Below are 23,339 nucleotides of genomic sequence, written 5' to 3'. Positions count from 1 at the left end.
AAATGTGTATTTTGGAGTTTGGAAATGTCACTTCCAGTGGGTTTGTAGTGATTGTCTCAATAAGAGGTGAGTTAAGGTTCCAAAAGGTTTTTTTTTCTCCAGCTTGGATAATATCCAACCTGATCTTTTGTCCTCTCCTCTTTGTCTGCCTCCCTGGAACTCTGTCAAAGTGGAGGAGACCTCCCCCTGATGACAATATTTTAAGGCAATGCAAAAAGGTAAGTGAGATGTGAGTGGGAGGGAGACAGATATGTGGTTTAAGGGGTCTTCAGGGATCACCAAGAGGGTGTGCTGGGGATGTCTCTGTGATGGATGGACCTTGGTAGGCATCACAGCTCAGATTATTTCCCTGTGGGGAAGGAAAAGATCCTAGAAGGATTTGGAAGTGTTTTACTGGCTTAGTAGAACAAATAATAATTCTGGGGGGGAATCAGTTTAATCAGGAGCGGGTTTAAAGTGGAAGTTTTAAGTAAAGTTCTTTATTGCTTCTGTAAAGTGAAACGAAGTGTTGCGCCTAATCAAAGTAACCGTTAAGTGTGAGGGACAGGGGATATCGCGAAGTCCCTCCCCTCCTGAGTTCCAGCCCATCCCCGAGCGCAGGGGAAAGCAGGGAGAGCTCCGTCTCAAGTGGGGAAGCAGGAAGTGGGGTCCGAGGCTCAGACAGGGTAGCGGAGCCAGCGCCCCAGGTGAGACAGGAAGGGAGAAACAAGGGGGGCAGACCTGTTCCCCCAACTCCGGAATTGCGCAGAAAACGTAGGGGGAAGAGGATGGGTCTCCCCAAGTTGTTATGTTGGAGGAAAACGCGCCAAACGCCATTCGGAGGTTCTGATTCTAGCGGATAAGATGTGTCTCTGTAAATAGCACTGCCTTTCAGCACTGTAAATACGCAGCACCAATAAAAAGATAAAATGCAGAGCGGTGTAGAGTCGTTACTCTGAAGTAGCCCACTCCGGCCACTGTGACAGCAAGCTTTAACCATCATTCAGTGTGTTTAAATAAAATTCACATTTTGTTTCCAACATGCCTCGCCCTTACATTGGTCCTCTGGTTAAGGGAAGAGGGGTCACAGGTTTCCCTCTCATATTATGAAGTGGATATTGCTGGTGAATATTAATAGATGCTCCCACATACTAAGAAATCTCAACCCTTTCAAGAGTTACGGACAGGGATTGTCTAAATTTTAAAGCACCCAAAATCTGATCTGGTCAAGCTACCATGTTCCTATTTTTATATTTTCTTTTTTATGCCCAGCCTGGTGACAGCCATGAAGAACGTGGTCACCGGAGTCATGAGGGTAGCCATAAGGTTGACCATCCAACCACTGAACCCCATGTTTGGGATGCCAATGGCCTGGAGGACTTACCTGTGCAAAGAAAATGAAGAAGATGAAGAAGTTGAAAGAGCTGTTGCTCCTGTAGGCCTTGTACATGGGCTGATACCAGCAGATGAAGGAGCAGATGAAGAAGACCCAGAGGATGGAAAGACGGACATCTGAGCCACCTGAGGAATCCACACAGAAAAAGCTGAAGAAGACGGTTATGATGTTGGCCATTCAGAGGTAGTACATGGTAGAGACTTTTTCCAGGAGTCTGTGGGAGATTCCACAGGGATATCCTGATAGAAACATGGCTTCAAAGGATGGATGGTCAGTTGTTCTGTTGCACTCCACCGCTCAAAGCAGCATTTTGAAATTCTTGCTTCCGTAACTTTGTGGATCAGCTTCTGCCATTTCAACAGTTCCGCTGTGACTGCTTGAGTGCTGTAGGAGCCTTAATTCCTGGGCTCAGTGGGGCTTGGCTTTCAGGTGCACTGCAAGGCGTGAGCTGGTGGTGCTGGGGATGGGGGCTGTTGGATCTAAGGGAGAGACATGGTATGGAGTATGGCTGCATTGTCAAAAGGATTGTACTTGTTACAGGTAGAGAGCCGTGTTGGTCTGACGTAAAGGTAAAGGTGACCGACTCTGGGGTTGCGGCGCTCATCTCGCGTTATTGGCCGAGGGAGCCGGCGTACAGCTTCCAGGTCATGTGGCCAGCATGACAAAGCCGCTTCTGGCGAACCAGAGCAGCACACGGAAATGCCGTTTACCTTCCCGCTGTAGAGGTACCTATTTATCTACTTGCACTTTGACGTGCTTTCGAACTGCTAGGTTGGCAGGAGCTGGGACCGAGCAACGGGAGCTTACCCCATCACAGGGATTCGAACCGCCGACCTTCTGATCAGCAAGCCCTAGGCTCTGTGGTTTAACCGCGTCCCTGACATAGTCGAAACAAAAAATAAAAAAAATCCTTCCAATAGCACTTTAGAGACCAACTAAGTTTGTCAAAAGGATTGTAGACATCCATGGAGGTGTACTTTGAGGTCAGTTTGTGCTGTATGATAGAAGTGTCTTGGAAAGGATTCCCCATTTTCTCTCTAAGGGGTTTCACCCAGCATTCAAGCCCCTGCCTGTCCTCGCTTCCCTCCACTTCCTTGACTCATTTCACTCTGACACTGAGATCCTCAGCACCCATTGTCTGCTGTGATCCTGCTTGCCACCCACAGAGAGGATTTCTGCTCATGTGACTGAGAGGAAAGCGGGAAGTGCTCTCCTATTTATTAAGCATAACCATGTTAGAAGAGCCTGCTGGGTTGGGCCAATGGCCCACCTTGCCCAGCATCCTATTCTCACTCCCATGACTACAAGAAAGCATGGGCGTAGGCAGGGGGGGGCAGGAAGGGGCAGCTGCCCCCCCCCTAGAAGCAAAAAAATAATGTATTTTACAGACCATAACCAGCACTTTTCCCCTCCAAAAACTGAAGTGGAAAGGGCTTTGCTTTAGCAAGAGCAGCTAAGTCTCCGCTTGCTGGGGGGGGGGCACACAGCTGTAACAAAAACACATCAAATAAATAAAGCAAAGTGGCTACCAGTAGTTAAGCAGTTAAGACAATGGAGCAGATATCCCCAGGCAAGTTTCGATAGCTGACCAATTCACCCTATTGTTCTTGAGTGGGAGTTGTTAATGAGCATTCAGGAATCACATTAAGAGTTCTATTGACGATTTAATGAGGGTGCAGAGGATTCAATTTGACTAAGGTGGCTCTGCAAGGCTAAAAGGAAGTGAATAAGAAAGGGGGGGCTGTAGCTTTGACAGACACAGTGATGTTTATAAAAAGCACAGGTGTTCCAGCCTGCCCCTCCTCCTGCATCTGTATACTGTAAATCAGGGGTGGCCACCTCCCAAGAGACTCTGATCTACTCACAGAGTTAAAAACTGGGAGTGATCTACCCCCTTTTGGGGGGTTCAGGTCAAAGCTGTTGAGTTTTTTTAAGGAAGGGAAGCCCTGTTTTGGGGGGTTTAGGTCAAACTTGTTGAGCTTCTTTTAGGAGGGAGGGAGGCCCATTTTTGTTTAGGGCTTCAGGTCATAGTTCAACTTTTTTTAGGGAGGAGGAAAATTTTGGGTGAGCTTTTTTTAGGGGTGCCAGTGACCTACCAGTGATCTACCACAGACATCCAGTGATCTACTGGTAGATCACAATCTACCTGTTGGACGTGCCTGCTGTAAATCAAGCAGAGAGAAAGCTGCTTACAAGACTCCTTGGGCAGATAAGCCCCACATAGAAAGCCCATCAACATGGGGGGGTGACTCTTTCAAATACGGCATTTACCAGTAATTTGGGGGGGGGGAGAGGCACCTAGGCCTCTAGGAGTTGGCTGCTATGCCTAGGAGTAGGACAATTCAAGAAAGCAGAATGATGCATATGCTATGGTAATATATCAATAGAATCATAGAATTGTAGTCGGAAGGGAGCACAAGGGTCATCTAGTCCAACCCCCTGCAATTCAGGAATTTTTTCCTAAGGTGGGGCTTGAACCCAAGACATGGTTGAAATATTATGCTGATATGCAGCAATGCCTCGGAGCTGTCATGACTGCGGCAATGCCTTGCCTCGCCCTCGCCCGCCCTGCCACCCTCTCTCGCCTGCCCGACCCTCCCGTCCTTTTGCTGCAGAGTTCCAGCATCACAGCATCACCCAGAGACACCCGTAAATATGAGTTATCCCTCTCTCTATTTCTTCCTTCCTTCCCTCCCTCTTCCATCCTTAATAAAATACTGGGGGGGGGGCAGATAAGCCCCACATAGAAAGCCCATCAACATGGGGGGGTGACTCTTTCAAATACGGTATTTACCAGTAATTTGGGGGGGGGGAGGGGAGAGGCACCTAGGCCTCTAGGAGTTGGCTGCTATGCCTAGGAGTAGGACAATTCAAGAAAGCAGAATGATGCATATGCTATGGTAATATATCAATAGAATCATAGAATTGTAGTCGGAAGGGACCACAAGGGTCATCTAGTCCAACCCCCTGCAATTCAGGAATTTTTTCCTAAGGTGGGGCTTGAACCCAAGGCATGGTTGAAATATTATGCTGATATGCAGCAATGCCTCGGAGCTGTCATGACTGCGGCCATGCCTTGCCTCGCCCTCACCCGCCCTGCCACCCTCTCTCGCCTGCCCGACCCTCCCGTCCTCTCCAGCCAAGCAGGGTAGCTGCTAACGCTGCCAGCCCCAGAAGCACAAGGTGGCCGCTGCCGCCGCCGCCACAATGTCATTGGGCCCACTGGCCCTGTAGCCCCGTCCACATTCCCACTTCGTGGCCCCTCCCCTCCCGTGCCTTGGCCCCGCCCCTGAACGACCATGGCTTGCCCCCCCCCCCTAGTTTTGATCCTGGCTACGCCCCTGCAAGGAAGTGTTCTCCACTGCTAAGGGAAAGTGTACGAATATTCTCCCCACCCCAACAATGGAACATAGGAAAGTGCTGAGGTCCTGAGGCTATCTTAAAGGACCTACACATCTCCAAGCACAATTCAGAGTGTTGATGCTGACATTGAAAGCCCTAAATAGCCTCAGACCTGTATACCTGGACACTGAGGTCCAGCTCTGAGGGCCTTCTGACAGTTCCCTCACTGAGGGAACTGAAGTTACAGGGAACCAGGCAGAGGGCCTTCTCGGCAGTGGCGCCCTCCCTGTGGAACGTTCTCCCGCCAGATGGCAAGGAGATAAATAACTATGTAACCATTAGAAAACATCTGAAGGGAGCCATGTATGGGAAAGTTTTTAGTGCTTGGTGTTTTATTATGCTTCTATATTTGTTGGGGACCTTCTATATTTAAGGGGACCCAGGTGGTGCTGTGGGTTAAACCACTGAGCCTAGGGCTTGCTGATCAGAAGGTCGGCGGTTTGAATCCCTGTGATGGGGTGAGCTCCCGTTGCTTGGTCCCAGCTCCTGCCAACCTAGCAGTTCGAAAGCACGTCAAAATGCAAGTAGATAAACAGGAACCGCTACAGCGGGAAGGTTAACGGCGTTTCCATGTGCTGCTCTGGTTCGCCAGAAGCGGCTTTGTCATGCTGGCCACATGACCTGGAAGCTGTACACCGGCTCCCTCAGCCAATAATGCTAGATGAGCGCGCAACCCCAGAGTCGGTCATGACTGGACCTAATGGTCAGGGGTCCCTTTACCTTTACCTTTATATTTGTTGGAAGCCACCCAGAGTGGCTGATGCAACTCAATCAGATGGTCAGGGTACGAATAATATTTAATAATGTAGTAAAAATAGTATTGTTTACGCTGACTGGCAGCAGCTCTCCAGGATTTCCAGACAGTGGTCTCTTCGAATCTTACCTTGAGATGCTGGGGAATGATGGTGAGATATTCTGCAGCCCATGCAGGAGGTGCCCTACCACTGACCATTCTCTCTTTTTCACATAGATTACTTTTTGCACCTTTACCCTCAGTGGTTGACCTTAAGGTTCTGTACTGGGGAGGTGTTAGTGGGAGGTTGCTGCTAACGAGGATCTTCTAAAAATAATTTCCCTGTGCAGTGTTCACCCCGTAGGAGTTGATGAGTGATGGTTTAGCTTTTAAAAAGCAAAGGATATGCATGTTACTAGCCCTCAGGGTCATGTAGGGGCCACAACAGGCTTCTGCTTTTATATGTCAAGACTTTTCTAATAAAGGGCAAGCGCAGCTGTTGGCTACTGGCAGCGAAAGTGCCCCACTGAAAGGCAGGTTGTTACTAATCAAACTGGGCAGGGCAGGGGAAGCCCTCACTTCCTGGGAACACAAGTTCTTCCCAGCAGATTTTGGAGTTCTGAAATAACTTCATGTGACTTTCAAAACAGAATCAACTAGGAACAGAATAATAGAATCACACAATTCTAGAACTGGAAGGGACCCCAAGGGTCATCTACTCCAGCCCCCTGCAGTAGGGGAGGAGAATTCATTTTGCCTGCTCCTCTCAGCAGGCTGACACTATCCAATGTCCCCATCCTTGCTCATGCATCAGAATGCAACTCCCAATTAGATTACACACACTTCAAGATTTTGCAGTGTATTCTCGGTGTGCCAAAAGGGCACACAAAAATAAGTATATCACATAAAAGATACATACAAGATGCATCTTTCACTGGCAAATGCATTGAAAAGTGCATTTACTTTTAAAATGTATGCACCAATGTGTGCAACAGGACTGAATTAAATGTAATGGCACACAATGGAGGGGAAGAGGCCTGTGACCGAATGCCAACAAGACTGAAACTGGACAGTGTTAGGAGAACTTGCAGCTTGGGTGAAATATTTTGAAGTAACCACTTACAATTTCTGGAATTCAAAGGATCTATTCATGCACGAACTCTTTACAGGGTAAGTGGAGATGAGAGAGAAAAAGTAGGAGACATCTTGTCAGGAGAGAACAACAAACAAAATGGACCAGCTTTTAGGGGTGGAGTCAACTTAAAGCTACAAAAGAGAACTGGCTAGATTAATAAATAAGCATAACAATGCTCTCTGGTAGTTTAAATAAATACATGCTTTAAATAAGAATCTCAAGAGAAGTAAATGTACTTACTTTTCTCCAACAGATCCAGTGTTGTTCGGGTGGCATTCTCCTTCCTTCCCTCCATGTTGGAGAGCCCTGCACCCCACAAAAAACTGCTCCAGAGGATTCCCTCCACCATCTAAAGCATATCTGGTGGGTTGCTGCAGTGTTTCTGCTGAAGTTACACAGGGAAAGAGCATCCTTTGCGGCACCCCATTTCTGGAACTCTCTCCTTGCCTAGTGCTTAATTCAGTGTGTGTGTATACAATATATCGACTGGATTTATCCAAGATTAACCATATTTATAACAGATCTGTTGACATTACTGGGCATTGCTAACTTAGATCCAATCATATCAATGGGTCTCATCTGAATAGTATTTTCATAGGATTTCCCCAACTGAGTTTCCTTTAACACCTGGTTCCTTGCATCGCTGCTTCTACTATGATTTTTTTTTTTAAGAAAAGGATTGGTGGCATGCTATTTATGATCTTGTTTTATTCTGTAAATCAACCTGGTAATGCTACAATGAAAAGTGGTCCACAAATCTTATAAATAGATAAGCAACCCACCCCCATCCCACTGGTCTTACACTGAAGCCTAACACTTCTGAAACAATCAAAACATTGTACTTTAGAGCAAGAGAAAAATCAGCAACAGGGAGAGTGAAGCAATAAACATGTTAGAGGCCAGCAGCACTATTCAGCCAGGGAAGGAAGAGGGAAATAAATGGGTCTTTTGCACCAGCATTGAACAATAAAAAGCATAGGCACCAAGTTAGGGATCCTTGAGGAATTTGTTCTTTCCTAATTCTTGTACACATTAACCTGATCCACACCTCCCTGGACCATGACTAATGAGCAGGTTGGGATGTTGCTATATTATCTATCTAATCATCTATATCTATCTATCATCTATCTATCATCTATCTAGTGCTTTTTTTCTGGGGGTACGCATGTCCCTAAACATTTTGTGAATCTAAGTTTGGTCTCATTGAAGGGCAATATTTCAATATGAGAGGAGGAGGAGGAGGAGGAGGAGGAGGAGGAGGAGGAGGAGGAGGAGGAGGAGGAGGAGTTTGGATTTGATATCCCACTTTGTCACTATCCTAAGGAGTCTCAAAGCAGCTAACAATCTCCTTTCCCTTCTTCTTCCCCCACAACAAACACTCTGTGAGGTGAGTGAGGCTGAGAGACTTCAGAGAAGTGTGACTAGCCCAAGGTCACCCAGCAGCTCCATGTGGAGGAGCGGGGAATCGAACCCAGTTCACCAGATTACGAGTCCACTGAGAGTACCCCTAAACATTTTTTAAAAAGAAAAAGGCACTGTATCTGTCTGTCTGTCTGTCTGTCTGTCTGTCTGTCTGTCTGTCTGTCGACTGTCTAATCCACACACACACACACACACACACAAACACACACACACACACACAATGTAAGGCTGTTATCACATAGCCCCCATTGGAGGATTTGTAGTGCTGCATTACAATACTGGATTTTCATGAAGAAAAACCAACGAGACCAAGAAAAGAGAGCTCAGTAGTTGCATAAATTGGGGAGGGAAACTCTAGGGAATATGTTGGGGGAATGGCAGGGGGGTTGGTGAGTAGAGTGGACAGAGGTGCAGTCCGGTGTGTGTGTGTGTGTGTGTGTGTGTTTACACCATCAATGTTTTGTGATGCAGATCTCAGACCAAAAATACCTAACATAAAAAATTCAGAATAGAAGAAAGTTAGAAAATATGCTGAAAACCTGTATTTAATTGCACATACAATAAATACAATAGATGCAAATTTACGTGAAAATAAACTGGAACAGACTTATGAATGAACACACATGAAACTGTTCAAACTAGAAATAGACAGATTTCATCCATCAATATCCAAGATGAACCTCTCTAGGAGGATATTCCACAACTGGCCTGCTAGCTCCCCCTCCCCAACATCAGATGACGAGGCACCCGAAAAAGGTCCCCTAGTGATCCACACAAATGTGCTGCTTCCTGTGTTATGTTGCATTTGGAATTTAGAGGTATACTGCTTCTCTACATGGAGGCTCCAGTTTTTGAGTTGTAGCTAACAGCTGTCTGTGGACTGCGGCTGGAGGACCTGTGGTGCTTCAGCTGTTGAACTCCAACTCCTTTGATCATTGTGCCTCCTGGCTGGGGTTGATGGGAGTTGTTGTTATTAATAGTATTTATTGCATTTATATCCCACCTTTTCTCTGAGTACCTCAAGGCTGTGTACATGGCTCACCTTCCTCATTTAATCTCCACAACAACTTTGTGAGGCAACTTAGGCTGAGAGGCAGGAGGCTGGCCAAAGGTCACACTAAGTCAGGGGCCAGCAAATTTTTTCAGCAGGGGGCCGGTCCACTGTCCCTCAGACCTTGTGGGGGGCCCGGACTATATTTTTTTGGGGAAAAGAAAAGAATGAATTCCTATGCCCCACAAATAACCCAGGGATGCATTTTAAATAAAAGGACACATTCTACTCATGTAAAAACACGCTGATTCCTGGACTGTCTGTGGGCCGGATTTAGAAGGCGATTGAGCCGGATCCGGCCCAGGGCCTTAGTTTGCTCACCCATGCACTAAGTGAGCTTTTCATGGCAGGTCTCTCCAAGGTCCTAGCCCAACACTGTAACCACTACACCACACTGCCCAATAGGGACCTGAGGCTCCCCAATCTCTGTGACCAACCATGTCTGTGCCTCCCACCTTCATGGAAGAGACAATTCACCCTCCGTAAATGCTGCAAAGCCATTTGAGACTTGCATATATGGACCTCGTTTTGAAAACCTTATGCCCCCTTGCGTCCCCCCCCTAGTAATGATGTGCTCGACTCTGCCTGAGGCAGAAAGGAAAGGGTTAAGTCTTGCCTCCTTTCCGATTGCCTCAGCAATCCGGAGATACTCCTTGGTAACCGTAACCAGGACAGCATCTTTCTTTCCACCCACAGGCGAATTAGCAGATGCTTCCATCAAGGGCATGATCTAGGGATTGTACCGCCTGGCTGGCAATTTTCCTGAGCCCCCACATTCACTGGGGGGAACAAAAGGTTTCAGAAAGGGAGTGGGGCAGCACAGTGCTGGGTATTCATGGCAGAAAAAAGAGAGTTGTTCCTTAAAAAAAAAAATCACCAGAGGAAACTTGGCTCTCTGGGCAGATGTGGGCTCCATAATACTGTGTGGGATGGCTATTTAAAGTCACATTTTTCATGAGACATTTATGAGGTGGTGGTGGGGAAGCCTAACATAACAGCATCATCTTTGCAGGAGACTCCTGTTCTTCAGGAGCCAACTGCGAGGTTTTGCATGTGCTGTAGCAGAAGGGAGAAGCATTCTTCACATGCTCAGGGAATAGAATCACCGAACTGTAGAGTTGGAGGGGATCCCAAAGGTCATCTAATGAAGCTAAAGAATCCTGGACAGATGGCCACCCAACCTCTGTTGGAAAACCTCCAATGCAGGAGAGTCCACCACCTTCTGAAGTAGCCCATTCCGCAGTCAGATACCAGAAAGTTCTTCCTAATGTTTAGTCAGAAACTCCTTCCTGGTAGGGAGCCGCAAAAAACCAGCTTGCTCCATCTTCCATGTAGCAACTCTTCAGATGGTTTGAAGAGGACTCTCACGTCACCTTACCTTTCTAGGCTAAATATACCCAGCTCCCTCAATCATTCCTCATAAGGCTTGGTTTTCAGATCCTCGGCCATCTTGGTTGCCCTCCTTTGCACATTTCTCCTCCAGATTGCAAGTGAAGAGAGAGTTGTCCCACGGTAGAAGCAAGTTCCACAGTCATTCTCACTTAAGCTCTCAGCCAACTCTTCATGAAGCATTCAATCTTAAGACTCTAGTGAGCCATATGTACCCGTTCATATATTACACTCTCTGTTGTGTCTCTGTGTAAGTCACTGCTCTGGCCTCCCTCCATTATACACCCCTAGAAATGGATAATTTAACTTTGTACCTGTTCAAGGTGTGAGCACATCATCAATTCATTCCAGGTGCAAGATGCCAACAAAGAATGACCAGCAGTCAGCGGAGGGTCTTTATTGCATCTCTGCATGATCCACTGCCCTGGGATTGCTTCTTTTCAGTTAAGCATGCCTCTGAGGGCAGGTTGTTCTGAATCCCACAAGCATGTAGTGAGTCCTAGAGTACAGGGTGAGGTAGGGATGTAAAAACAATTCCTCTGGTTTCCATTACAGTGGTATCTCGGTTTATGAACACAATTGGTTCCGGAAGTCTGTTCATAACACAACTCCTAGTCAAGTTATGCTCTATATTTAGAACTAGTGTTTGGGGTTGAAGTCAATGTTAGTCCTGCTCAGAGTAGACCCACTGAAAGTCATCAGCACAACTAACTTGGGCTTGTTAATTTTAATGGGTCTACTCAGTTTAAAACCTAGCTGGATACTGTAGGTTAAAAAGGCATACAAAATGCTTAAACATTGTGTCAGTGTGCGCGCGCGCACACGCACACACACACACGCATATTTTTGTGTTAAAAAGAGTCCACAAAATGCATATGATTTAAATGCGGAATTTTTCTGCATCCTGCCAAATAACCTGCACAAAACAGGTATCACTGACTGAGATCCAGCAACATATCACAGGGTTGGAATTGGGCTTCTCTGGAGCCATGATGGGGAAGTGAAAAAAAAAACCACACAAACCTATGGCTCAGCAGCTTGATATGAGGGTGGGGGTCTTTGAAGGCCTAAAGAAGTCCACCTACTGAGGAAGAAGAGCACCCTAGGCAATAAAGAGAAACAGCTGGGACTGATCAGCTGTCTGGGAGCTGCACTCAAGCTGGAGGGTGAGGAGGTGTAGCTCTGTGCCAGGAACTCCAACAGAAGGAAGCCTTGCAGACTTGGCAAGAGAAAGCAAAGTAGTGATGGGGGGGACGGTGGTGGAGGGGGGGCAGCATCTGCTGATGGATCTGGGGTGTGAAACCAGCTTTAAAGTTGGAATTGAGAACTCTGCCTCCTGAGCTGGAAGATTCCTGCTTTCACACTTCCCCGAGATCATCAGCTGAAAAGTGGCTTGGAGTTGTGCTGGGAATTGGACTGGGCGACTTGTTAAATCCTGGTTCTGATGAGAGTCCAGGAATGTTTGCGTATGGTTTTGCCTTTGTTTCTCAGAACCGATAAAAGGAACGACTTCTTCATGCAGTGCCTGGATGAAGTATGGACTTCGTTCCCACAGGAGGCAGTGATAGCCACCAGCCTAGTTGGCTTTCAAAGAGGGTTAGAAAAAAAATCATGGTGGAGATGGCTATCGATGGCTATTAGCAATGATGGCTATGCACTGCCTCTATGGCCAAAGATAGTAAATGCTTCTGAATACCAGTTACTGGAAGTCACAGGAGGGGAGAGTGCACTCATTCTCGAGTCCTGCTTGCCGGTTTCCCAGTAGGGCATCTGTTTGGCCACTGTGAGAACAGGATGCTGGACTAGATGGATCATTGACCTGATCCAGCAGGCTTTTCCTGTGCTCTTGTCCTCTCTTTGGAACCTCTACAGAGCCTGGCACATGGGATTGTAGGGTCTTTGAGGGCATTGACCTGTCTGTGGTTTATGGTACTCCAAGGGTAGTCAATGAGTTGTCATTTAGATGTTGCTGGGTCACAGCATCCATCTTCCCATGACTGCTGGCCAGAACTGTCCCAAGTGTCTTTAAACTTCTACAGTTCTTCTCCATATAGTCAATGAATTTACTCCATTCCCTTTGGTACTTTGTCTCTCTCTGGTCACAGATCCCGCAAGTCAACTTTGCCAACTCTGCATAGTCTATCATTTTCGTCTGCCACTCCTCGATCGTCGGTATCTCCTGTAATTTCCATTTTGGGGCTAATAAAGTCCTTGCCACGGTTGTAGCATACATAAATAGTCTCTGATCTCCTTTTGCTATTTCCTCTCCTATTAATCCCAATAGAAAAGCTTCTGGTTTTTTGGGGAAAGTATACCTGTCAAACAGTTCTTATGGTCAGAGGTTCTCCTTTGCTTCAGTCACATCTGGTAGGGAGTGATTGTAAACCCTAAGGTCAGAAGGAAATGACATGCATAAATGTACAGACAGTAATATATGTGCTATTAGCAGTGAGTGGCCATTCATAAACAACAACAACAACAACAACAGTGGTTAATAACACATACATTCTGGCATTGGTGAGCTATTTGAAGTTCCTTTGTTCTAATACAGTCACCTTAAGGTCAGTTATCACGTGTCCTGCGAGGTTTTTCTCCACTCCCTTTTGAGTTTGCCGTTTCTGATATCAGATCTGTATACAATTATTATTTTTCATAGAGTTCATGTGGGTTAAGCATTCTGTAACAGTGGCTGTGATGCCGATGAAGGGGCTTCTCACTTTGACGGGCGGGGTGGAATCTGGAGCGCCCCATGCCCTGTGTCTAAATTCTGGAGGTTCCTTAGAAATTCAAAGTCCAGATAAACACGTCCGCATTTGCTCTGGAAAATGATCTGGGGCAAACTGATTCAATTAGTCAGATTTAATTTCTCTCCCCTCAGAGATACCGCAGGCGCTTTTGGTGTTATGTTTCCACTGGCAGTTAAAAACATATTTATTCAGGCACGCATTAGCTGGCAATTAATGTGGGCTTAATTATCTTCTGCTCATTGTTTTATCATGTATTTATTAAGCAGTTTGATGTAATTTTACAGTGTTGTTATTTTATCATTTGCACACCCATTTGGTGCCTCATAAGCGAAAAGTGGCGTGAGTATATGTTTGTGTGTTTGTGTGTGTGGTTTAATCTGGAGTTTTGATGCATTTTAAATGTGTGTGTGTGTGTGTGTGTGTGAGAGAGAGAGAGAGAGAGACAGAGAGACAGAGAGAGAGACAGAGACAGAGAGAAAGTGCTTAAAAACCCCAGATTAACCCAACGACTCCATTTACTGGAGATGGAAACTTCCAGTTCTCAGTGAACCCAAGTTGCTGGAAACCAAGGGGCAGGGGAGAGGGTTGCTGTTCTGAGGTCCTGCTTTGCTGGTTTGCTACCATCATCTGGTTGTCCACTGTAGGAACAGGATGTACACAACTCCTATCCTGGTCCAACTGTACTGGCTGCCGATTAATTTCTGGGCCCAATTCAAAGTGCTGGTTTTGACCTGTAAAGCCTTAAATACCCCAATGACTACTTCTCCCTATATGAACTAACCTGAGCCTTGCAATCATCCTCTGAGGTCCTTCTTTGCGTGCCCCCTCCACAAGAGGTGTGGAGTGCAGCAACACGAGAGTGGGCCTTTTCAGTGGTGGCTCCCCACTTGCGGAATGCTCTCCCCAGGGAGGCTCGCCTGGTGCCTTCGTTGCATATCTTTACACACTAGGCAAAAACATAGCTCTTCAACCAGGCCTTTGGCTAATGAAACCATCCATGGCCTTTTAAACTGTGGCAGGGTTTTGTTTGTTATGTATCCTTGTGTTTTTATATTCTAAACTGCCCTGTGATCCTCAGTATAAAAAAAAAGTTTAAAAAACCACCCTAAAATAAACAAACATTAATAAAATGCTGGATTAGATGGACCATTGGTCAGATCCAACAGGCTGCTCAAGGAGGATGCCAATATTTACTAGCCTTAATGTCCATACCAGTAGTTGGAGGCAGTCAAGCTTCTGAATATCATTGGCTGGAACCTGTGGTGCAGGAAGTGTGCTCTTGTGCTTGGGTCCTGCTTTCTGGTTTCCTGCCTGTTTGGCCCCTGTGGGAACAGAATGCTGGACTAGATGGGCCCCTGGCCTGATCCAGCAGGCTTTTCTGATGTTTTGCGGCTGCAGCAGAACAATCCGTTCCAATCCACACTCCATTTGAGAATGTTTCAGACCCTGCTTGTCTGAATTTCCCCCATCACTGGTACCTTCCTTATAAGACAAAAGTTGTTCCTTTCCAAGAAAAGGGGTAATATATAGAAATACATGTCTAGGTGACTGTTTCTCAGACAGACAGAATTCAAAGGAACCATCAGGTTGCTAGGGACCAACACTGTCATTTTCTTGACATCTCTGATGAATAATAAAACAGGTGAGGGAGCAGAACCATCTCTCCAGTGACAACTCCCCCCCACTGGATTATAGTGTTGAAAAGGGGTGATTCATTTGCACTATGAGCATCAAGCTGGTATGTGTAAATAAGACCTACATTCCCCTGATATTTACATGTAGGGACAGAAATTAGCCATGAGATACTTGTCAAAGGCTTCTCTTTTTTTTTGTATAACATTTTATTAAATTTTCCAATTATTGCACATTTAAACATACAAATTACAAAATGACACCTTAACATACATTCTACTGTGACTTCCCTCCCTCCCCTCATCAGGTTTTCTAATCAGAGCTTATCTCGCAGTTTCTTTATTTCTTCCCCTTAAGTTCGATTCGCAGGATTTACTTCAACCCTGCAAGAGTTTTTAAACTACAGTTCTTTTCCATATAATCCACATATTTACTCCAGTCTTTTAGGAACTTTGCTTCCCCCTGGTTTCGGATCCCGCTAGTGAGTCTCGCTAGTTCTGCATAGTCCATCATTTTTGTCTGCCACTCTCCAATCGTCGGTAGATCCTGTGTCTTCCACTTTTGGGCTAGTAAAGTCCTGGCTGCTGTTATTGCATATAAAAATAATACATTATCTTCTCTTTTAATTTCTTGACCTATCATTCCTAACAAAAATAGTTCAGGCTTTTTGGGAAAAGTATATTTAAAGATTTTCTTCAGTTCATTATAGATCATTTCCCAAAATTCTTTAACTTTATCGCACTTCCACCACATATGGTAAAAATCTCCCTCCCTCTCCTTGCATTTCCAGCACATTCTATCATTCATTCTATACATTTTACGGTAGATAATTTCACTGGAGTTAAATACCATCTATATATCATCTTCCAAGAATTCTCTTTCAGTGCGGTACATGCAGTAAATTTTAACGATTGATTCCACAGCTTCAACCAACAATCGTAATCTATGTTATGCCCAAAATCTTTTGCCCATTTAATCATCACCTCTTTTGTCAGTTCGTCTTTTGTATACCATTCTAACAGCAAGTCATACATTCTAGACAATAATTTTGTTTCGCCTTCTAGCAGCTCTATATGGAATTTGGACTTCTTGTCCTCAAAGCCTATCTTTTTATCTTCTTTAGCTTCTCAGCTCATGCCCAGCGTTGCAATAAATGAGCAGGGCCTGGCTCCAGCACGACAAGGTCTCTTCCAGACAGGCATCGGTAAAAGCAGCAAAGTTCGTCAGGTTTGCCAGACTTGACTGTTACCACTTGCCAAACTTAACTTCACCCTGTCTCTTGAATGCGTTTAGCAATGCGTGCTCATCTGTTGACTTAAACCATTTCATAGAATAATAGACTCATTTCCTTCTGCATTATCCTTCTATGCTGCTATTTTCCAACAGAGAACTGTTTCCAATGCATTGGCCCCCTCAATAGATCAGATCAAAACCTTGGAAGAAATCTGGAGGAGGAGAACTTCAGAGGCATCTCAGTCCCTAGCACCATTACTATTCCATTCCTTGATCCGGACACTAGAATTCTGTGGATGCAGCCTAGAATTGCATTAGTTTTTCCCCTAGGTTGGTTCCTTTGGGATCCCACCTCTCTTCTTATCTAAATCCTCCTTTTCCACAAACTCTTTGCCTTTTAAGCCCAACCAAAACATAACTTCATTTGCACACTCTTCTTCGGCAACTTATCCCTCTGTCAAGAATTTAGATTGTTAGCTTCTGGGAGGGTTAGCTAATGCCACAGAAGAAAGAACAGTGTTGGAAGATGACCTTAATAGATTGGAGAACTGGACCAAAACTAACCCAATGAATTTCAATAGAGACAAATGTAAGGCTCTGCACTAAGACAGGAAGAACCAGCTGCACAAATATAAAATGGAGGATACCTGGCTTACTAGCAGTACATGTGAAAAGGATCTAGGGGTCTTAGTAGACCACAAGCTTAACATGAGTCAACAAGGTGATGGAGCAGCAACAACAACAAAATTCTAATGTTCTTCTAGGCTGCATCAACAGAAGCATTGTGTCCTGATCAAGGGAAGTAATAGAACCACTCTATTCTGCCTTGGTCAGACCACATCTGTTGTCCATTTCTGGGCACCACATTTTAAGAAGGGTAGAGATCCAAGCTGGAACGTGTGCAGGGGAGGGTGGCCAAGATAATCAAGAACTGGGAAACCAAGGTTTATGAGGAATGGTTGAGAGAGTTGGGTATGTTTAGCCTGGAAAAGAGGAGACTGAGAGGAGATATGATGGCCATCTTCAAATATCTAAAGCGCTGTCACCTGAAAGATGGAGCAAGCTTGCTTTCACCTGCTCAGGAGGGTAGGATCCAAACCAATGGCATCAAATTACAGAAAAAGAAGATTCTGACTAAACATCAGGAAGAACTGTTTGACAGTGGAATGGTCTCCCCCAGAAGGCAGTGGACTCCCCTTCAATGGAAGTTTTAAAGCAGAGGTTGGATGGACATCTGTCATGGATGATTTAGTTGAGATTCCTACATTGCAGGGGGTTGGACTAGATGGCCCTCGGGGTCCCTTCTAGTTCTACAATTCCATGATTCTATGGTCCTGCCTTACCTGAGGTCAGGTGCTGGGTTCTTAGCTAAGGTGAGAATAGAAGGGAAAGGTATCTGCCCTTCAATCAGTCTTACAGCTTGTACCCTGTGCCTGGCAACACAGGATCTAGTGGACCAGATTATTATGAATCTGATTATTTTATGCTTTGCTGATTGTTTCCTTGGATTTAATATCATTTTAATGATATACGCATCCCACCCTGGGACCACTTAGTGAAGGGCGAGTTTCTAAATCTTATTACTGAATAAAAAATTCCAATGGATGTAGCAAATCTTAGTCTCATCACTTTATTAAGCCAAAGAGCAGTCCCCCCTCCCCCCCAAAAGGTATTAAGGACAGAGGCATCCTGTTTAAAAAGGGCTAATGGGACTGGCCTAGAATTCAATTACTATTTCTCCAATTTTGAGCAGCAGGTTTTCACAGAAAAGTCTATGTTATGCTCCAGCTGTTCCTATATATCAGGAATAATCTTTATTTTCTTATTCCTGATACAATCCAACCAGTACTATTATTTGTGTGGGGTGTGTGGTCTGTTTAAACAAATAAACCAAAGTATTGTTTTGATATGAAACAGATTAATGCAGAAATTGTATGAATTGTTAAGGATATAAGTTTAATGTGCATGCATTGTCTTTAAAATGCTATGCAGAGATTTGCATTAGGCAGGAGGTTTAACTGTAACACACGAGGCAAGAAAGAGGGTGGATATTTCCATTTGGGCAGATTATGTCTCATACTGGAAATCCAGGCTGGGATCTCTAACAGGAAGAGATGAAACCTGAGAACTCGGTGTCCTGGTCATTTCTTGGAGTCAGCATTTCAGCTCAGCACTGTTGGTACAAGCAAGTTGCTTGTATAGGATCTCTCTCTAGGACCAGAGAGAGGATAGTTCTTACACTGTATTAAAAGGCTGGACCACATTGCTAGTTTGTTTAAGAGCAATGTGTTATTTTGTATTTTGCAACATTTATTTTGTAACTAGTTTAAGACCGTTTGCAGTAAAGCTTCGAAACTTTTTCTTGTGGTGGAGACTTTATTCATTTCTACTCTGCATAAGGGCCAGATTAGGACCATTTTCACAATGTCTAACATGAATAAACACATGCAAAATTGGAACAAGCCAAAATTTGTCCATCCTCAGTTTTGGGGATGCATTTGAGCTTCCCATTTCTCTCTCTCTCTCTCTCTCTCTCTCTCTCTCTCTCTCTCTCTCTCTCTCTCTCTCTCTCTCTCTCTCTTTCTCTCTCTCTCTCTCTCTCTCTCTCTCTCTCTCTCTCTCTCTCTCTCTTTCTCTCTCCACACACACACACACACACACACACACACACACACACACACACACACAGTCTTCTGGCACCTTAAAGATTAACTGTGTCATACACTTTTATGGAGTACAATCCACTTCATCAGATATAGGGCTCAAGAGAACGGTGGTATATGGAAACCTATAACATAATAAATTTCTTAGTCTTTAAGGTGCTACAATGTTTTCTTTTGCCATACATTCATCCATGCCATTAACATCCATCTAGGAGGCTGAAACCCATCTGGAGAGACTTTTCCTACAATGCAAGAGCTGTCTGTGATTTTCCCCCTGTGCAGTCTCTTTCATTTATTTATTAAATTTGTGGCCTGCCTTCCAATCAAATGGTGTTCCAGATGATGAACAACAATGCAAATGCAACAAAATGGACTATAACACCAATGTATAATGTAGGAAAACCGCATCCACTTAAGCACAACAAAAGTAGGGCAAACAAATAAAAATAAACCAGAACATTTCCGGTAAGAAGGGTTGCAGGATTTTAGCAGGAAGCAACGAGACATTCACTGATTAGAAACAGAGAATCGTGAAACTTCTGAAGGTGCAAGCTGCCTATAAGAACATAAGAAGAATCCTGCAGCTGAATCCAGGGCTGGCTCAAGACATTTTGACACCTGAAGCAAACCACAATCTGGTGCCCACTCCCAACCAGGGAAGGAGGGGTGAGTGAAGATCTACATCCAGAACAAGGGGAAGAATATCAACCTTACCCAATGGTTGAAGTGGGAATCAAAGGCCTCCGTGTGGAGGAAAGGGGCCTGCTCTGAATCACACTGGGTAGGTCCACACCCTGGGAGAGCAGTTGCCACTGTAGAGGCAACATGGAGGGAGGGTTGGTTGGTGAGGAAGTGGCAAATCCAGCCTCAAAGGTGCCATAGCCATCGCTTCCACTCCAGCAGTGGCAGCAACAGCAGATGATGCATTCATTGGAGGCCAGATCTGTTGTTTCTGGGATTCTGCTACCAGAGGCAGTTGCCTCAACTTGCCTGATGAGTGGGCCGGCCCTGGCCGAATCAGGCCAGTGGCCCATCTAGTCCAGCATCCTGCTCTGGCAGAGGACCAGCCAGGTGCCCCAGTGGGAAACCCGCAAGCAGGATTCAAGTGCAAAAGTGTTCTACCCTACTGTGGTTTTCAGTGACTGGTATTCAGAAGCATTGCTGCCTCTAACTGTGGCTGCAGACCATAGCCATCCTGGTTAGCATCCCTCAGTAGCCCTCTCCTACATGAATTTGTCTATTTCTCTTTCAAAGCCATTCAAGTTGGTGGCCACCACTGCCTCCTATGGGAGCGAGTCCCATAGTTTATATGATTTGTAAAAGAGTATTTCCTTTTACCTGTCTTGAATTTTCCAACATTCTACTTCATTTGATGTCCGTGAAGTTCTAGTGCTGTCAGAGAAGGAGACAAACTTTCCTCTATCCCCTTTCTCCATGCCTTGCACGGTTTTATAAACTTCTATATATGTCCCCTCTTATTTGTCTGTTTTCTAAACTAAAAAGTTCCAAAAGCTGGAAACTTTCCTCGTATGAGAGTCTCTCCATCACCTTGAACATTTGGGTCTGAAAGAATCACTGGCTGTGCCTGCTAGACAACAGATCACCTTGGCCTTATCCTGTCCAAGCTGGTTTAGCTTCACCTGGCTATCTGCAAAATGGGTATGGCGTCTGGCTATCTTGCAGGGTAAAGACTCCGAGACTAGGCTTGTGAAAGGTTTCAAATAGATACAGCCCAGATCTTATGACTTAGGTGAGTTAAGGTGACCTGGGGATGGCTTGCTATATGGCTCCCTCCACTCTGCTTCCAGTTTTTGCTGTATTTTCAACACCCTTCCCCCCAAAAAGGGGAAAAGAGAGAGATGCTTAGTATTATTTAAGTACATTTCCTTAACGCTTGTGTCAGAACTCGTGAATGTAACACCTTCGTCCTGACTCAAGTACCAGCCTGCCAAAACCTCTGTGGCATGGCCCCCTGGGTTTTGTTTTTTTAAAGGGGGGCATACTGTGCCCCTCTGAAACATGACCCATCCTGAATGCTTTCCTCCTGCTCTATTTTGCCCCTGTCCCTTGCTGCCTCCTCTTCTCTGGGGATCTGAGTGAGAACATTCCTCCCAGTTGCCATGGAAACTCCACTGTTCGGCCCGATCCCAATTTCTCTCTCTCTCTCTCCCACCCCCTTGTGCTCTTAGATGACTGAGCAGAGGACGGCTCTTAACATGCAATGGAAGAGAGGTACATGGCTGGTGGATTTCCTTTCCTAGATACCCTCCATTCTCCCACAGTCCAGTCCGTAGCTTGCCTTCCTAGGGTGTCTCAGCACTCGCCTGCCCCTCCAACATCCTCCACCTGTTTTCCTACAACACATAAGCATCACTCGAGCATAATGGCCTGTCAGCAGGTGGCATGTCTGGGCAGCTGCTGAGAGGCCACTGCTACTGTCTGAAGCTGCTGCCCCAGGTGGCTGTTAGAAGTCTGAATTAAGTGAAGCCTCCTTGTTCAAGAGCAGGATATCTGAGAGGTCTGGCTATTGCAGACAAACAACAGGTGGTGGCTATTTCCCATCATGTGTGGCTTGCAGCTTACCCAGGCACACCTGGCTGGTTGACATAGGCGATGGCTCCTTGGTGCCCTGGGTGCCCAAACATCCACAAAATTCGGCACCCACAAACTTCGGCGCTGGGGGCATGCATGTTGCATGGCACCCATGGCCCCGGGCACCCATGATCATGGGGCTGCCGGCAAACCTGCTGGTTGAGACTAGGGCCAAAGTGCTAGACAAAATGAAACTCTTAGTGTTCCCAGCAAAGCAATGCCTAAACTTTGATAATAATGTTATCTAGATGTGACAAGTTCTATCTCAGCTGGGATATAGGGACATAGGAAGCTGCCGTATCCTGAGTCGGGTCATTGGTCCACCTTGCTCAGTGTTGTCTACTCTGACTGGCAGCTGCTGGAACTCCAGGGTTTCAGGCAGGAATCTCTCCCAGCCCTACTTGGAGATGCCTTTGGGGATTGAAGCTGGGACCTTTTACATGCAAGGCAGATGCTGTGCTAAGGAACTACAGTCCTTCCTTATTTCGACACAGTTGTGAGTGGCTAGTTGATACTAACTCCACAGGAAGTGATGAACTTTGACACTCTGCACATGTTCAATGGCATGCAATTCCATGACACTTTTCAGTGTTGCAGGGCTGAAACCTGGCTTAGCACATCTCACACTGAGCTCTACACTCAGTTGTCCAAGCTCACACTCATTTTTTTTCTTTTTAAAATGACCTCAATGCACATTCAGGCTCATCCTTTGTTGCACAACCCAACACTTTCCCAGGCAATCAATCGCTCAAGAAGATAGGCGACTGGGTGACAGGCAGATGAGCCAGACGACTTTAACCAAAGGTATTTGCCCACAACTGTAGGCAGTGATACAAAAGTGAGTCATGAGATCTATATTACACAACAAAGTAATTAAATGTTTAGTGCAGTTGATATGAGACATGAGATATCAAATTCATAATACTGCAGGCTTTTGATACATGAGAATCAACTATTTTGCGCATATATATATATATATATATATATATATATATATATTCAGGATTAGACATTATTGGAAGAAAATGTCCCAGATTTCTCATATGATTACTGCCCTCAGTTCGAGCCACTCTGAAGGCCACCTGTCTCTGCTCCAAGTTTATCCGTATTCACTTCAAGGTTATCAGTCGTCGTGCCAAGGTTATCTGTCTTATTTCCAAGTTTATTTGTCTTCACTCCAAGTTTATCTGTCTTCACTTAAAAGTTATCTGTCTTCTCTCCAAGGTTATCTGTCTTCAAGCTTATCTGTCTTTGCTCCAAGGTTATCTGTCTTCAGAAAGCTGGTTCCACTGGCAGGTCTCAACATGCACCTTCTCAGCAATACTGTCAAAAATGCAGTGGCCTGTGAGCTACCCATGTGCCCAGTGTTAGGCCACTGTTCCACACAGTGATATTCTATTGCAGCCTCCTGGCCAACCTTTGAAAAATATCCATCCAGGCACTGCTGCTCTGCCCTGGCCTGCCCTCTGCAAGCACCACCCAGTGAAGTTAAAGTCCCTCCAGCCCATTGGAGGTGGCCATTGTCACCCCCACCCTCACTTGGTTTCTTTAACACAGGAGTGGGGAACCTATGCCCTGCCACTTGTTGGTCAACTATGGCTCCTATCATCCCTGGCCATTGACCAAGCTTGCTGGGACTGGTGGAAGTTGCAGTTCCCCAACATCTGGAGGGCTGCAGTTTTCAAATCCTGTCTTAACAGGGCATGGATGGGAAGAAACTTGAGAATTCAGAAATGACAAGCATGAGGTCTACCTACCAGCCACCTTCTCTCCATACAGCCTACTTTACAGGGGTGTTGTGAGGATGAAAACCATCTTGAAGGAAGGGTGGGCTAAAAGTATGGTTAGTTTTGGTGTGTTTTTAAAATGCTGTTAAAGTTCTTCTTCTTTTTAACCAAACATAGTGGAGTTGGGGGGCGTGATGGGATGAGATAATGTCAGAAGGATGATAAATGTCAGAAGGAA

General features: G+C 45.4%; 1 pseudogene; it reads right to left on the bottom strand.

The window, feature by feature from the left end:
- Positions 1–1,227: 1,227 nt before the first annotated feature.
- Positions 1,228–21,504, bottom strand: LOC118086809 (secretory carrier-associated membrane protein 3-like; annotated as a pseudogene).
- Between the last annotated feature and the right edge of the window lie 1,835 nt (positions 21,505–23,339).

Source organism: Zootoca vivipara, chromosome 6 (genome assembly GCF_965207765.1).
Source record: "Zootoca vivipara chromosome 6, rZooViv2.hap1.1, whole genome shotgun sequence".
Classification (NCBI taxonomy): Eukaryota; Metazoa; Chordata; class Lepidosauria; order Squamata; family Lacertidae; genus Zootoca; species Zootoca vivipara.
The sequence above is the reverse complement of the archived record's forward strand: the minus strand, read 5'-3'. Positions and strand labels throughout refer to the sequence as shown.